At 42.6% G+C, this 16,691-nt stretch overlaps 1 protein-coding gene across 1 annotated transcript in view; it reads right to left on the bottom strand.

Moving 5' to 3' along the window:
• Positions 1-16,691, bottom strand: part of LOC115150122 (helicase with zinc finger domain 2) — a 43,278-nt gene that overhangs the window by 21,898 nt on the left and 4,689 nt on the right. The window lies entirely within an intron of this gene.

The raw sequence follows: 16,691 nt of genomic DNA on the forward strand, positions 1-16,691 counted from the left end.
GCCGCTTTGTCAGATTTCAAAAAGGCTTTACGGCAAAAGCATACCATGCGATTATCTGAGGACAGCGCCCCGCTTAAAAAAGCACACAAACATTTTCCAAGTAGAGGAGTCACGAAAGTCAGAAATAGCGATAAAATGTATCACTTACCTTTGAAGATCTTCATCTGGTTGCAGTCACAAGAGTCCCGGCTACACAATAAATGTTTGTTTTGTTCGATAAAGTCCCTCTTTATATCCCAAAAACTCTGTTTTGTTGGCGCGATTTGTTCAGTAATCCACTGGCTCAAAGGCGGTCAAAACATGCAGACAAATACATCCTAATAGTACCAGTAAAGTTCGTTGAAACATGTCAAACGATGTTTATAATTAATCCTCAGGTTGTCAGATGTCTAAATAATCGATAATATTTCAACCGGACAATAGCGTATTCAATAGAAAGGAAAAACAACGAAGGGCGTGCACTCGGTTACGTGCGCAACCCAGCACTGCATGATACTACAGTCCACTGACAGAAAGGTCTCATTCTTCTTCATTTTTCAGAAAACAAGCCTGAAACAATGTCTAAAGACTGTTGACATTTAGTGGAAGCCATAGGAACTGCAATCTGGGTCCTAACCCATTAGATACTCTATAGGCATTCAATTGAAAACTTCCCACAGAAATCCCACTTCCTGGATGGATTGTCCTCAGGTTTTCACCTGCCATATCAGTTCTGTTATACTCACAGACATTATTTTAACAGTTTTGGAAACTTTATAGTGTTTTCTATCCAAATCTACCAATATGCATATCTTAGCTTCTGGGCCTGAGTAACAGGCAGTTTACTTTGGGAACGCTTCTCATCCAGATGTCGAAATACTGCCCCCAAGCCATAAGAAGTGAAACAATTTAAAGGCAATGCTACCAAATACTAATTCAGTGTATGTAAACTTCTGACCTACTGGGAATGTGATGAAAGAAATAAAAGCTGAAATAAATCATTCTCTACTATTATTCTGACATTTCACATTCTTAAAATAAAGTGGTGATCCTAACAGACCTAAAACAGGGAATTTTTACCAGGATTAAATGTCAGGAATTGTGAAAAACTGTGTTTAAATGAATTTGGCTAAGGTGTATGTAAACTTCCAACTTCAACTGTATTTATTATGGACATTGAAATGTTAGCTACTAAAAACAGATCCAACAATAATATTAAGGGACTCAGAATCCATGGCTTAAAAACAAAGGTGTCCCTGTAGGCTGATGATTCATGTTTTTTTTTTATAAATCCACAATTTGGATCCCTCCACAGTCTTACAGAGGATCTAGATACTTTTTCGAATCTCTCTGGATTACAAGTGTACTATATTATGTATTATAAAACTGGGTGATTCAAGCCCTGAATGCTGATTGGCTGACAGCCATGGTATATCAGACCGTATACCACGGGTATGACAAAACATTTAATTTGACTGCTCTAATTACATTGGTAACCAGTTTATAATAGCAATAAGGCACCTCAAGGGGTTGTGGTATATGGCTAAAATACCACGGCTAAGGGCTGTATCCAGGTGCATTCGAACAGCTCTTAGCCATGGTAAATTGGCCATATACCACTCTCACTCGGGCCTTATTACTTAATTGGATTACTAAAAAATACAACTTTTACATTAACAATAAAATGGTCTGACGGTGATGTGGACATACCATGGAAATGAAAATACCTGTCTATTTGTGGAAAAATCACCCTGATTAACTCTTTAGTCATATCCCAGTTGACCTATTTACTTATGGCCTTGCCTACATCTAGTGACCTGTTTTAAAAATTATCTGAGGAAAGAATATTACATTTTATTTGGAACGGCAAGCCAGACAAAATTAAACAGACCTATTTATATAATGAATATGAATTCGGAGAGTAGAAATTATTAAATATTAACGCATTAGACCTCTCACTAAAGGCATCAGTCATACAAAAGTTCTCTACCAGATTAGTAAGAATGTCTCTTCCCATGTTCAAGAATGGCATTTTTCCCTTAAATTAAGATCACAACCTCTCACTTTTGGTTATTTGAAAATGAAATAATCACCACAATATCGCTATTTTTAAAACAATCCATAGAAAGTTGGTTGCAATTTCAGTTTAATCAACCAGAAAAGACTGAGAAAATAATACTCAATTATACTAATTGATAAAAAAATATGATATATATATATATATATATATATATATATATTAATTATATATATATATATTAAAATGTATAATCTTCGTAAATTATATCGTAAATAGGACTGGTGGAGTTATGTCACACATGCAGCTAACAAAAATATATGGAAATGTCTGCTCTACCCAAAATGACAAACAACTAATTGCAGCATTACTGCAAAAATGGAAAGGCAAGTGGAAGGGGGGAAAAGTAAGGAACTTGTCTGTTGGCCCTGCATTAAAGATCAAAATTGGTTAAAGAAAAGTGTAAAAAAAAAAAGTGTAAAAAAAAAAGGTATACCAGTTTCATTTAAGGAGATTTTTTTGTACAGCTGTGCCATATAGATTGCAAAATAGTTGGGAAGAGATTTTCAATGAACCGATTCCATGGCACATGGTTTATGAACTTATACGCAAAACAATGCTGGATTCAAAACTTAGAATTGTTCAATTTAAATTATTATACTAAATTCTCGCAACCAATAGAATGTCATGGGGATACAACCATCCCAGCTCTATAGATTTTGCTGCGAAGAGACAGAATCATTAGATAATTTGTTTTGGTACTGCCCATATGTTGCTTGTCTTTGGTCGCAGGTCCAGGAATGTTTGAAGAAGAGCAACATTTACCTGGAGCTAACTCTGCAGATAGCACTAGTGGGTGATTTGAAAAGTCATAGTCAGTTGATCAATAATATAATAATACTTATAGAAAAATGATACTGTAGAAACTATGAGAATAGAAAGGTTCAGAACTTTTGTAAAACATCACAGCACAGTTCAAAAATATATGGCAAATGAATGGTGTTGGGGGATAGATGGAAGGGGTTGAGTGGAGCTGAAGGGTGGGATTAAAAACAACAAAATAACTCATGTAAAATATGCTCTGTCCGTAAAATGTACATGGGTTCGGAACTTTTATGAAACAGCACAGTTAAAAATATATGGCAAAGTAGAAATCAAGCAGGATGGGCTTCGGAGATGGATGGGACTAAAAACAAACAAAAGATAACTAATATACTGTCCGTGAAATGTATGTAGTATGTATAAACTGGAAGTGGAATCATATTTATTTTTGTCCAATAGTTTACTGAAATTAGGGGAGGGGTGGTAGGGTTAGGGGAAAATAATAAAGAAGGAATATATATAAAAATATATATATTTAAAATAATATATATATTTACAAATTAAATATATGGGGGATTGGAAATGATGCAGACAATTACATTGACAAAAGCCACAATCTATCTGCAATACTAAAGCTGATCTACCCTGTAAAGAAAAAAATATGTCATACTCTTTATGACCAGATAGAATCAGATAGATGGCCTACACATACAGAGGGGTGCTGTATCGGATGCTTTCTCCAATGAGATACATTCAGCCTCTTGCGAATTGATAGAAAGTTATGGAAACAGACACGAAAGATAAATTTGTTTTATTCTTGGTCATTTTTGGGGGAAAGCCTGGCTTCACTTGGCATCCATGATTAAACACCACATCTATTATCACATATGACCGCCAAGCACTTCTGGACATCAGATCGTCATTTACTAACCTTGAGTTTGAATTAAACTCTGACTGTTCCACTGTTCATACCAGACCCTATTCCTTTGATCAATGGACTACCAAAACGATGCAGGTGTAAACGCGGGAGATGAGGTGGAGCGGTGGTGAAATTAAGGCGAAGAATAAACCGAACGGTGCTCCCCTCCGTTCTACTGGCAAATGTCCAGTTACTCGAGAATATGATGGATGAGCTTCGTTCGAGTTTCGTATCATAGAGACTTGAATATCTGCAACATTATGTCTTACTAAAACGCGGCTGGAGGATGACGCTATGCATGTAGTACTCGTTGGATTCTCCATGCGGAGGCAGGATCAGATTGCGGCTTCAGGGAAAACGAAAGGAGGCGATGTGTGTTTTTCAGAAATAACAACTGGTGTGCTGCTTCAAGTGTGAAGGAAATCTCAAACTTTTTCTCGCCTGATATACAGTACCAGTCAAATATTTGGACACACCTACTCAATCCAGGGTTTTTCTTTATTTTTACTATTTTCTACATTGTAGAAAAATAGTAAAGACATCAAAACTATGAAATAACACATATGGAATCATGTAGTAAAGTGTTAAACAGATCAAAATATATTTTATATTAGAGATTCTAAAATGTCCTCAGCAATCTACACACAAAACCCCATAATGACAAAGCGAAAACAGGTTTTTAGAAATTTTAGCAAATTTCTTGAAAATAAAAAAATATGAATACATTATTAACATAAGTATTCAGACCCTTTGCTATGAGACTCGAAAATGAGCTCAGGTGCATCCTGTTTGCATTGATCATCCTTGAGATGTTTCTACAATTTGATTAGAGTCCATCTGTGGTAAATTCAATTGATTGGACATGATTTGGAAAGGCACACGCCTGTCTATTTAAGGTCCCACAATTTACAGTGCGTGTCATAGCAAAGTCATGAGGTTGAAGGAATTGTCCGTAGAGCTCCGAGACAGGATTGTATTGAGGCACAGATCTGGGGAAGGGTACGAAAAAATGTCTGCAGAATTGAAGGTCCCCAAGAACACAGTGGCCTCCATCATTCTTAAATGTAAGAAGTTTGAACCACCAAGACTCTTCCTAGAGCTGGCCGCCCAGCCAAACTGAGCAATCGGGTGAGAAGGGCCTTGGTCAGGGAGGTGACCAAGAACCTGATGGTCACTCTGATAGAGCTCTAGAGTTCCTCTGTGGAGATGGGAGAACCTTCCAGAAGGACAACCATCTCTTCAGCACTCCACTAATCATGCCTTTATGGTAGAGTGGCCAGACAGAAGCCACTCATCAGTAAAAGGAGCATGACAGCCCGCTTGGAGTTTGCCAAAAGGCACCTAATGACTCTCAGACCATGAGAAACAAGATTCTCTGGTCTGATGAAACCAAGATTGAACTCTTTGGCCTGAATGCCAAGTGTCACGTCTGGAGGAAACTTGGCACCATCCCTAAGGTGAGCATGCTGGTGGCAGCATCATGCTGTGGGGATGTTTTTCAGTGGCAGGGACTGGGAGACTAGGATTGAGGCAAAGATGAACAAAGAAAAGTACAGAGAGGTCCTTGATGAAAACCTGCTCCAGAGCACATAGCCAAGACAACACAGGAGTGGCTTCGGGACAAGTCTCAGAATGTCTTTGAGTGGCCCAGCCAGAGCCCGGACCTGAACCCAATCTAACATCTCTGGAGAGACCTGAAAATAGCTGTGCAGCAACGCTCACCATCCAACCTGACAGAGCTTGAGAGGATCTGCAGAGAAGAATGGGAGAAATTCCCCAAATACAGGTGTGCCAAGCTTGTAGCATCATACCCAAGAAGACGAGGCTGTAATCGCTGCCAAAGGTGATTGAACAAAGTACTGAGTAAAGGGCCTGAATACTTATGTAAATGCAATTTATATTATACCCACAGAAACATATATAAGGCGTTCCCTCGTCCTCTCTTCGGCAAATCTGACCATAACTTCATTCTCCTGCTTCCTGTTTACAAACAAAAGCTCAAACAGGAAGTACCAGTGATCCACTCAATACGGAAGTGGTAAGACGAAGTAGAAACAAGGCTACAAGACTGTTTTACTTGTACAAGACTGGGATATGTTCCGGGATTCATCCGATAACATTGAGGAGTTTACCACAACAGCACAGGCTTCATCAATAAGTGGATAGACAATGTCGTCCCCACAGTGACTATAAGAACATATTCCAACCAAATCCATGGATTACGAAACTCGTTGTATGACTGTGTGATCTCGCTCTCCGTCCCCAAACATTTAAACCAGTTAACAGACGGAATACCAGGGCGCGTTCTCAAAGCATGTGCAGACCAGCTGGCAGGTGTCTTCACAGACATTTTAAATCTCTCATTGTCCCAGTCTGTAATCCCAACATGTTTCAAGCTAACCACCATTGTCCCTGTTCCCAAGAGCTCCAAAGTACCCTGCCTAAATGACTATCGCCCTGTAGCACTCACATCTGTAATGATGAAGTGCTTTGAAAGGCTGGTCATGACACACATCAACACCATCTTCCTCGACCCACTCCAATTCGCATACCAAACCAACAGATCCACAGATGACGCAATATCAATTGCACTTCACACTGCTCTCTTCCACCTGAGGAAGAGAAATAACTATGTGAGAATGCTGTTCATAGACTACAGCTCAGTGTTCAACACCAGTCCCCTCCAAGCTCATCACCAACCTAGGGACCCTGGGACTGAACCCGTCCCTCAGCAACTGGATCCTGGACTTCCTGATGGGTCGGCCCCAGGAGGTGAGGGTAGGCAACAAGACCTCCTCCACGCTGACCCTCAACACGGTTGGCGGACAGCCCAGTACATCACTGGGGCTGAGCTTCCTGCCATTCAGGACCTCTATATCAGGTGGTGTCAGAGGAAGGCCCGAAAAATTGCCAAAGACTCCAAGCAGCCACCCAAGCTCCAGCCATAGACTGTTCACCCTGCTACCATCCGGCAAACGGTACCGGAGCATCGGCTCTCGGACCAACAGGCTCTGAAACAAATGCTAAATAACCAAACTATCTGCACTGACTCTATGCTCTATACCCTATGCACACTCACTAGACTTTATACACACACTTACACTCCACTGTCACTTCCACAGAAATCTCTCACACATTCAAACACTACATATGCACACACACATACCGACACAACATAAACATACTGTACATACACACACACAGACACGCACACACATACTTACACCCATCGTTTGCTGCTGGTACTGTTCTATATTTTACTCTTATTATTATCTATCCGGATGCCTAGTCACTTTACCCTGCCTTCATGTACATATCTACCTCAAGTACCTAGTACCTCTGCACATTGATCTGGTACTGGTACTTCCTGTATATAGCTCCACATTGGTCTGGTACTGGTACTTCCTGTATATAGCTCCACATTGATCTGATACTGGTACTACCTGTATATAGTTCCATTCTTGTGTATTTTATTTTATTCCTCGTGTTAGTTACTATTTTAACTCTGCATCATTGGGAAAGGTTTGTAAGCAAGCATTTCACTGTAAAGTCCACACCAGTTGTATTCGGCGCATGTGATAAATACAATTATATTTTATTTTATTTGATGTGGGATGCTGGGCTGGAGGGAGTTGTAGTTTTCATTAAGCAAATATTCAACCTAGTTCAGCTCAGAAATGTAGTAACTACAATGACAATAATCCATTGCGGCAGTTTTTCTCAAGACAGAGATGGATCATAGAGCAAGAGGCGAAGCGAGAGGTTTCACTATACCAAAAATCTATCAAAAATAATCCCAATGCAGTTCTATTGGAGTTTTTTTGGACCTAAGCTTGTCGCCTGCCTTCCCGCCTTTGGGACAACAACCCCATTGTTAGGGCGGAGACATGAGCATCTCGTCATTATATACAGATCTCTGGACGAATACACTTTTAAGCCTGATACGTTATATTACCCATAAGCACTCTGATACATTGCGCTGGATGTCATGCATTTCAATTCCCCCTTGCGGTTGAAGGACACCACATACTTTTTTTTTTTTTTTACCCCTTTTTTCTCCCCAATTTCGTGGTATCCAATTGGTAGTAGTTACAGTCTCGTCTCATCACTGCAACTCCCGTATGGACTCGGGAGAGGCGAAGGTTGAGAGCCATGCTTCCTCCGAAACACAACCCAACCAACCCACTGCTTCTTGACACAATGCACATCCAACCCTGTGAGCCAGCCGCACCAATGTGTCGGAGGAAACACCATACACCTGGCGACCTGGTCAGAGTGCACTGCGCCCGGCCTGCCACAGGAGTCGCTAGTGCGCGATGAGACAAGGATATCCCTGCCGGCCAAACCCTCCCTAACCCGAACAACGCTGGGCCAATTGTGTGCCGCCCCATGTGTGCCGCCCCTCTCTGGTGGCACAGCTAGTACTGCGATGCAGTGCCTTAGACCACTGTGCCACCCGGGAGGCCTGAACACCGCATACTTTAACATTTTTCTAACTCTACATTGTCTTCAGTCCAGCCGGAGTTCGAAGAACAAGAAGTTACTAAACCACAGAAAAATATGAAAATATATGTATTTTTTTTATTTCACCTTTATTTAACCAGGTAGGCCAGTTGAGAACAAGTTCTCATTTACAACTGCGACCTGGCCAAGATTAAGCAGACTTACACATGGGATAAACAAACGTACAGTCAATAACACAATAGAAAAATCTATATACAGTGTGTGCAAATGTAGTAAGATTAGGGATGTAAGGCAATAAATGGCCATAGTGGCGAAATAATTATAATTTAGCAATTAAACACTGGAGTTATAGATGTGGAGAAGATGAATGTGCAAGTAGAGATACTGGGGTGCAAAGAAGCAACAAAAAAAATAACAATATGGGGATGAGGTAGTTGGGTGGGCTATTTACAGATGGGCTGTGTACAGGTGATGCTTAAAGTTAGTGAGGGAGATATAAGACTCCAGCTTCAGTTATTTTTGCAATTCATTCTAGTCATTGGCAGCAGAGAACTGGAAGGAAAGGCGGCCAAAGAGGACTTGGCTTTGGGGATGACCAGTAAAATACACCTGCTGGAGCGCTTGCTACGGGTGGGTGCTGCTATGGTGACCAGTGAGCTGAGATAACGTGGGGCTTTACCTAGCATAGACTTATAGATGACCTGGAGCCAGTGGGTTTGGTAACGAATATGAAGCGAGGACCAGCCAACGAGCGCATACAGGTCGCAGTGGTGGGTAGTATATGGGGCTTTGGTGACAAAACGGATGGCACTGTGATAGACTACATCCAATTTGCTGAGTAGAGTGTTGGAGGCTATTTTGTAAATGACATCGCCAAAGTCAAGGATCAGTAGGATAGTCAGTTTTACGAGGTATGTTTGGCACCATGAGTGAAGGAGGCTTGGTTGCGAATATATGACTAGTTTCAGGAAACTAGGCATATGTCGCGGGCCACTACTTCACAGGAGAGCCATTTGAACATACATTTTTTGGGGGGCAGAATGTGAGCTTTCATGTGCCTTAATAACAGACTTGTATGCCATCTGTAAATACAAATACAATTGTTAAATTACTGCGCACGGCCCGCCATTTCCGGGTTTGGAGCGAGTAGTCGTGTTGCACTTCGCTCCGCAGGTAATATTACATCTCATTACATTACAACGGTTTGATTTGTTTGATCTGAGCATTTTTTTTAGCTAGCTACATAGCTGTCTTTGTATCAAAGATAATTGTGTAGTTTAGAGTAATTATCGAGGTTAGCTAGCCAGCTATTTTCGTCCGCCGCGCCACCGTTCTCCTACTTAGTCAACACTGCTAGCTAGCCAACTTCTACCGACTAGCAGCACTGTAGAAACTAATACATTACAACGGAACGAATTGATTAGTGTAGTGTTAGCTAGCTACATAGTTGTCTTTGCTGTCTTTGTATCTAAAATAATTGTGTAGTTTAGAGTAATTATCGAGGTTAGCTAGCCAGGTTAGCTAGTGTTAGCTAGCTACATAGTTGCCTTTGTATCATGATAAGGTGTAGCACTGAAACTATCGAGGTTACCTAGCCAGCTACACTTTCAAACAAAGTCAACAACGCAGCCACTGCTAGCTAGCCTACTTCACCAGCCAGCAGTACTGTATCATTTTAGTCATTTTAGTCTTTGTCATAGTTTGATAATTGTGTAGTTTAGGGTAATTATCGAGGTTAGCTAGCCAGCTATTTTCGTCCCCCGCGACGCCATTTCCAAACCTAGCCAACTATTACCGACGAGCAGCATTGTAGAAACTAAATACATTACAAAGAAACGTCTTGATTAGTGTTATGTTAGCTAGCTACATAGTTGCCTTTGTATCATGATAAGGTGTAGTACTGAAACTATCGAGGTTACCTAGCCAGCTACACTTTCAAACAAAGTCAACAACGCAGCCACTGCTAGCTAGCCTACTTCACCAGCCAGCAGTACTGTATCATTTTAATCATTTTAGTCAATAAGATTTTTGCAACGTAAGCTTAACTTTCTGAACATTCGAGACGTGTAGTACACTTGTCATTCCAATCTCCTTTGCATTAGCGTAGCCTCTTCTGTAGCCTGTCAACTATGTGTCTGTCAATCCCTGTTCTCTCCCCTCTGCACAGGCCATACAAACGCTTCACATCGCGTGGCCGCTGCCACTCTAACCTGGTGGTCCCAGTGCGCACGACCCACGTGGAGTTCCAGGTCTCCGGCAGCCTCTGGAACTGCCGGTCTGCGGCCAACAAGGCAGAGTTCATCTCAGCCTATGCTACCATCCAGTCCCTCGACTTCTTGGCGCTGACGGAAACATGGATTACCACAGATAACACTGCTACTCCTACTGCTCTCTCCTCGTCTGCCCACGTGTTCTCGCATACCCCGAGAGCATCTGGCCAGCGGGGTGGTGGCACTGGAATCCTCATCTCTCCCAAGTGGACATTCTCTCTTTCTCCCCTGACCCATCTGTCTATCGCCTCCTTTGAATTCCATGCAGTCACAGTTACGAGCCCTTTCAAGCTTAACTTTCTTATCATTTATCGCCCTCCAGGTTCCCTTGGAGAGTTCATCAATGAGCTTGACGCCTTGATAAGTTCCTTTCCTGAGGATGGCTCACCTCTCACAGTTCTGGGTGACTTTAACCTCCCCACGTCTACCTTTGACTCATTCCTCTCTGCCTCCTTCTTTCCACTCCTCTCCTCTTTTGACCTCACCCTCTCACCTTCCCCCCTACTCACAAGGCAGGCAATACGCTTGACCTCATCTTTACTAGATGCTGTTCTTCCACTAATCTCATTGCAACTCCCCTCCAAGTCTCCGACCACTACCTTGTATCCTTTTCCCTCTCGCTCTCATCCAACACTTCTCACTCTGCCCCTACTCGGATGGTATTGCGCCATCCCAAACTTCGCTCTCTCTCTCCCGCTACTCTCTCCTCTTCCATCCTATCATCTCTTCCCTCTGCTCAAACCTTCTCCAACCTATCTCCTGATTCTGCCTCCTCAACCCTCCTCTCCTCCCTTTCTGCATCCTTTGACTCTCTATGTCCCCTATCCTCCAGGCCGGCTCGGTCCTCCCCTCCTGCTCCGTGGCTCAACGACTCATTGCGAGCTCACAGAAGAGGGCTCCGGGCAGCCGAGCGGAAATGGAGGAAAACTCGCCTCCCTGCGGACCTGGCATCCTTTCACTCCCTCCTCTCTACATTTTCCTCTTCTGTCTCTGCTGCTAAAGCCACTTTCTACCACTCTAAATTCCAAGCATCTGCCTCTAACCCTAGGAAGCTCTTTGCCACCTTCTCTTCCCTCCTGAATCCTCCTCCACCACCTCCCTCTCTGCGGATGACTTCGTCAACCATTTTGAAAAGAAGGTCGGCGACATCCGATCCTCGTTTGCTAAGTCAAACGACACCGCTGGTCTTGCTCACACTGCCCTACCCTGTGCTTTGACCTCTTTCTCCCCTCTCTCTCCAGATGAAATCTCGCGTCTTGTGACGGCCGGCCGCCCAACAACCTGCCCGCTTGACCCTATCCCCTCCTCTCTTCTCCAGACCATTTCCGGAGACCTTCTCCCTTACCTCACCTCGCTCATCAACTCATCCGTGACCGCTGGCTACGTCCCTTCCGTCTTCAAGAGAGCGAGAGTTGCACCCCTTCTGAAAAACCTACACTCGATCCCTCCGATGTCAACAACTACAGACCAGTATCCCTTCTTTCTTTTCTCTCCAAAACTCTTGAACGTGCCGTCCTTGGCCAGCTCTCCTGCTATCTCTCTCAGAATGACCTTCTTGATCCAAATCAGTCAGGTTTCAAGACTGGTCATTCAACTGAGACTGCTCTTCTGTGTCACGGAGGCTCTCCGCACTGCTAAAGCTAACTCTCTCTCCTCTGCTCTCATCCTTCTAGACCTATCTGCTGCCTTTGATACTGTGAACCATCAGATCCTCCTCTCCACCCTCTCCGAGTTGGGCATCTCCGGCGCGGCCCACGCTTGGATTGCGTCCTACCTGACAGGTCGCTCCTACCAGGTGGCGTGGCGAGAATCTGTCTCCGCACCACGTGCTCTCACCACTGGTGTCCCGCAGGGCTCTGTTCTAGGCCCTCTCCAATTCTCGCTATACACCAAGTCACTTGGCTCTGTCATATCCTCACATGGTCTCTCCTATCATTGCTATGCAGACGACACACAATTAATCTTCTCCTTTCCCCCTTCTGACAACCAGGTGGCGAATCGCATCTCTGCATGTCTGGCAGACATATCAGTGTGGATGATGGATCACCACCTCAAGCTGAACCTCGGCAAGACGGAGCTGCTCTTCCTCCCGGGGAAGGACTGCCCGTTCCATGATCTCGCCATCACGGTTGACAACTCCAATGTGTCCTCTTCCCAGAACCTTGGCGTGACCCTGGACAACACCCTGTCGTTCTCCACTAACATCAAGGCGGTGACCCGATCCTGTAGGTTCATGCTCTACAACATTCGCAGAGTACGACCCTGCCTCACACAGGAAGCGGCGCAGGTCCTAATCCAGGCACTTGTCATCTCCCGTCTGGATTACTGCAACTCGCTGTTGGCTGGGCTCCCTGCCTGTGCCATTAAACCCCTACAACTCATCCAGAACGCCGCAGCCCGTTTGGTGTTCAACCTTCCCAAGTTCTCTCACGTCACCCCGCTCCTCCGCTCTCTCCACTGGCTTCCAGTTGAAGCTCGCATCCGCTACAAGACCATGGTGCTTGCCTACGGAGCTGTGAGAGGAACGGCACCTCCGTACCTTCAGGCTCTGATTAGGCCCTACACCCAAACATGGGCACTGCGTTCATCCACCTCTGGCCTGCTCGCCTCCCTACCTCTGAGGAAGCACAGTTCCCGCTCAGCCCAGTCAAAACTGTTCGCTGCTCTGGCACCCCTATGGTGGAACAAGCTCCCTCACGACGCCAGGACAGCGGAGTTAATCACCACCTTCCGGAGACACCTGAAACCCCACCTCTTTAAGGAATACCTAGGATAGGATAAAGTAATCCTTCTAACCCCCCCCTTAAAAGATTTAGATGCACGATTGTAAAGGGGTTGTTCCACTGGATATCATAAGGTGAATGCACCAATTTGTAAGTCGCTCTGGATAAGAGCGTCTGCTAAATGACCTAAATGTAAATGTAAATGTTTAGCCACAGAAAAAGCCGGCAACCTTCCCCCTATCCATGATTGGCTGAGATAATGAGTGTGCTGGACATGCCGAGAGTTGAGTTCGGATTGGTCTGCCATATAGCAAGGTTCTGTCTATTTGAGCTGGTCAGTATGTGTAGGTAATCCTCTCTAACGCGGCTTTAAAAAAAATGTATCACGTAGTAGAACTGCATAAGTTTTGCTCTCCACTTTCTGGAAGACAGAGTTTTTGAAATCAGTGGAATTAGAGTATGATAGCTATGGAGATGGAGAAAACACCTGTGTCCGGATTACATCTTCAAACTAAGGGCAACCATGGCATCTGTGACAGGGAGAGGCATCCATCCATGATGTATACGGGTAAGATAGTCTAGCTAGCTACATTTTCGGATCTTACACTTTTCAAATTTTTCATTTCAAGTTAAAGTGTACTGTTAGCTAGCTAGCCATTTGCTTTAATAGTTAGTTATAGCCTAATGTTAGCTATCTAATATTGAACCTGGTTGGTTAGCTACCTGCAGATTCATGCAGGGTAGCAACGTCATGAGTTGGGATTATGGTTCATTGTTTACCTAGCTAGCTAGCTACATGTCTTAACAAAAGACTCCACTATGCAAGTAACCAATTCAATAGAATGTGACTGCGATAACTGTTGATAGACTTAACTGGTAAATTGGCTCTGGCTATCTACTCCAATTTCAGAGCACTCTAGTCTGAGTGTGCCAGAGCGCAGAATCACTGACGAATTTACGAACACTCAACACCCGTTGAATGGCCGGTGTCAGTAAACGTTGGCAAAAAAAAACGTATATTTATGCCAGCAGCACATAAAAACAGCCTAACCAACTCTGCTAGGGCGAGTAAAATGGTCAGTGAACGGTTCTCTTACGTTAGCCAGTTAGCTTGACTGTTGTTGATAAGGAAAGGGGGATACCTAGTCAGTTGTACAACTGAATGCATTCAAATGAAATGTGTCTTCCACATTTAACCCAAACCTTCTGAATCATAGAGGTGCAGGGGTCTGCCATAATCGACATCCACGTCTTCGGCAGCCAGGGAACAGTGGGTTAGCTGCCTTGCTCAGGGGCAGAACGACAGATTTTTACCTTGTCAGCTCGGGGATTCAATCCAGCAACCTTTCGGTTACTGGCCCAACGCTCTAACCACTAGTTAGGCCAGAACGCTCGGATCAACTCTTAAAGAGATGCTGAATTGGGTGTAGACAAAGAAGAGCTCTCCAGTAGGTACCAAAACATTCAAAAGCCATTTTCTCAAAATTGAAGTTACAAGTTTATCAACTTTCAAAGCAGAATTACTTTCCCATTGTTCCTCAAATGCAAATGTAGTAGCTCTGTGTCTCTGCTTTTATCCAATGTAAAAAACACAATTTCAAATTTTGCTACATAAGACCGAATCAAGGCGGTCAGTCACATATGTGATAGCTTTATAAGATAGCTAGCAACTTTTAAACAACTACCATTCCTTTAAAGTACGTACTATTTTAATAGTAAATGTTAAATAATACACATTGGCTATTATATTATATGACTGTTGCCTCCCGTTTAAAGCTGCAATACTTCACTTTTTGGGCGACCCAACCAAATAACCATAGAAATTTGTGTTATAGATCTGTCATTCTCATTGAAAGCATGTCTAAGAAGCTGTCGACATTTCTATGCTTCCTGTTTGTCTTGAACTTTCGGTTTTGTACACCAGCTTCAGACAGATTAATCTACAATATTTTGGGTTATGGAAAATATATTTCACAGTGGTTAAGGTGGTACAATGATTCTCTACACCATTGGTCACCAACCTTGTCGATTACCAAACATTTCTGTATAAAAAAAAACTATGATAAAGCCTTGCGTTCCAATTTTTTTTATTTGTTTTGCGCTGTTGGCGGTAGATGCACTTGATTCAGCAGCCTTATCGACAGGAAGGCAAAATGTTCGCATTTTGAACAATTTCATGTGCCTGTAGGTAGAACTCCACCTACCCGGCAGGCCCAGAGAGCAAATAATTTTTTTTCTCAAAATGGTCTGAGAAGAAAAACATTGTCAGGGCAATTCAAGCATAGCCAATATGCAGTGATAATGTATTGGGCCTACTGCACAAATCTTATTGCTACAGAACTGTTTTGAATTGGTCAAAGTTTTTTTTTACCTGAGCGGTAGATCTCGACTCAGATTTTGACTCAGAAAGTGATCTTGACTCAGAAAAGGTTGACGACCACTGCTCTACACTATACAGGCTTGTTTTGTCACATCAACTGAAATTAGGCGAACTATTACAATTTTAGCAATGGCAGAGCAATTTCTGCATAGTGCATCTAAGTTTATTGTGATTGTAATGACATTTGTTTTTTGATGACAATTATTAGGTGTTATTGGTATTTTTGCTAGCAACAATGGTATCTTCAACCTAGCCTAGCTTTTAGCTAGCTAGCTAGTTGTTCTGCAGTGCAAGTTAGCTTGACTTGCTATAAAGTTAGAGAAACAAGTTGTGGATAAAATAGTTAAACAAAACATGTTTAATATTTTATCACCTGAAATAATATAATATGTATCCTGTCTCTAATTTTAAAAAAAGTCACTCCTCCATTTTGCACAAACACTAAACTTGTCCGTTCAGTAGCGGGGCAAGACTCTGAAGAAGAGTTACTGATAATGAAATACGTTAAGATGTAAACGTGTCATTAGGTTAGATACACACAGACCGTATAGACCGCATGAGAGAGGAATCTACACAATGACGAGAAGGACAGAGACAGTTCGTGAAAGTATGCCTTTGAAGAAGTAGTAAAATTATTTTGTCAAACAGCTCTTTGGCATAGGCCACAGGCAGGGTAGCTAAATAGGATGACTAAAGACAGACAATACAGTATGGGGAGCACATAGATAACGTTAGGTCTGGCTGGCAGACTGTTACTGTCTGAGCAGAGATCAGATGATGACTTTATGAAATGAAAAATAATAAAGTCATCAAATAAAAAGTAATATACACAGCTTAAATATTGTATTATTTCATAGTAATTTCCTATTTCCCTACTGATGTCTACCCAATGTGGACTTGACAGAGACAATGGAATATTTACAATGTTTTGGCAATTGAATGCTAACTATTCTGGGCTTTGTAATTTCCATAAAAAAAGCTCCATTTCATAATGCATTTAATGTTTTAAAAAATTATCGAAATTGAAATCGAAAACCATTATACATTTTTTATAATCGAACCGAAATGACCTCAAAACACTAAATCGCTCAGCATGACTATTTTGAGGAAGTAATAC

Source organism: Salmo trutta, chromosome 16 (assembly GCF_901001165.1).
Source record: "Salmo trutta chromosome 16, fSalTru1.1, whole genome shotgun sequence".
NCBI lineage: Eukaryota > Metazoa > Chordata > Actinopteri > Salmoniformes > Salmonidae > Salmo > Salmo trutta.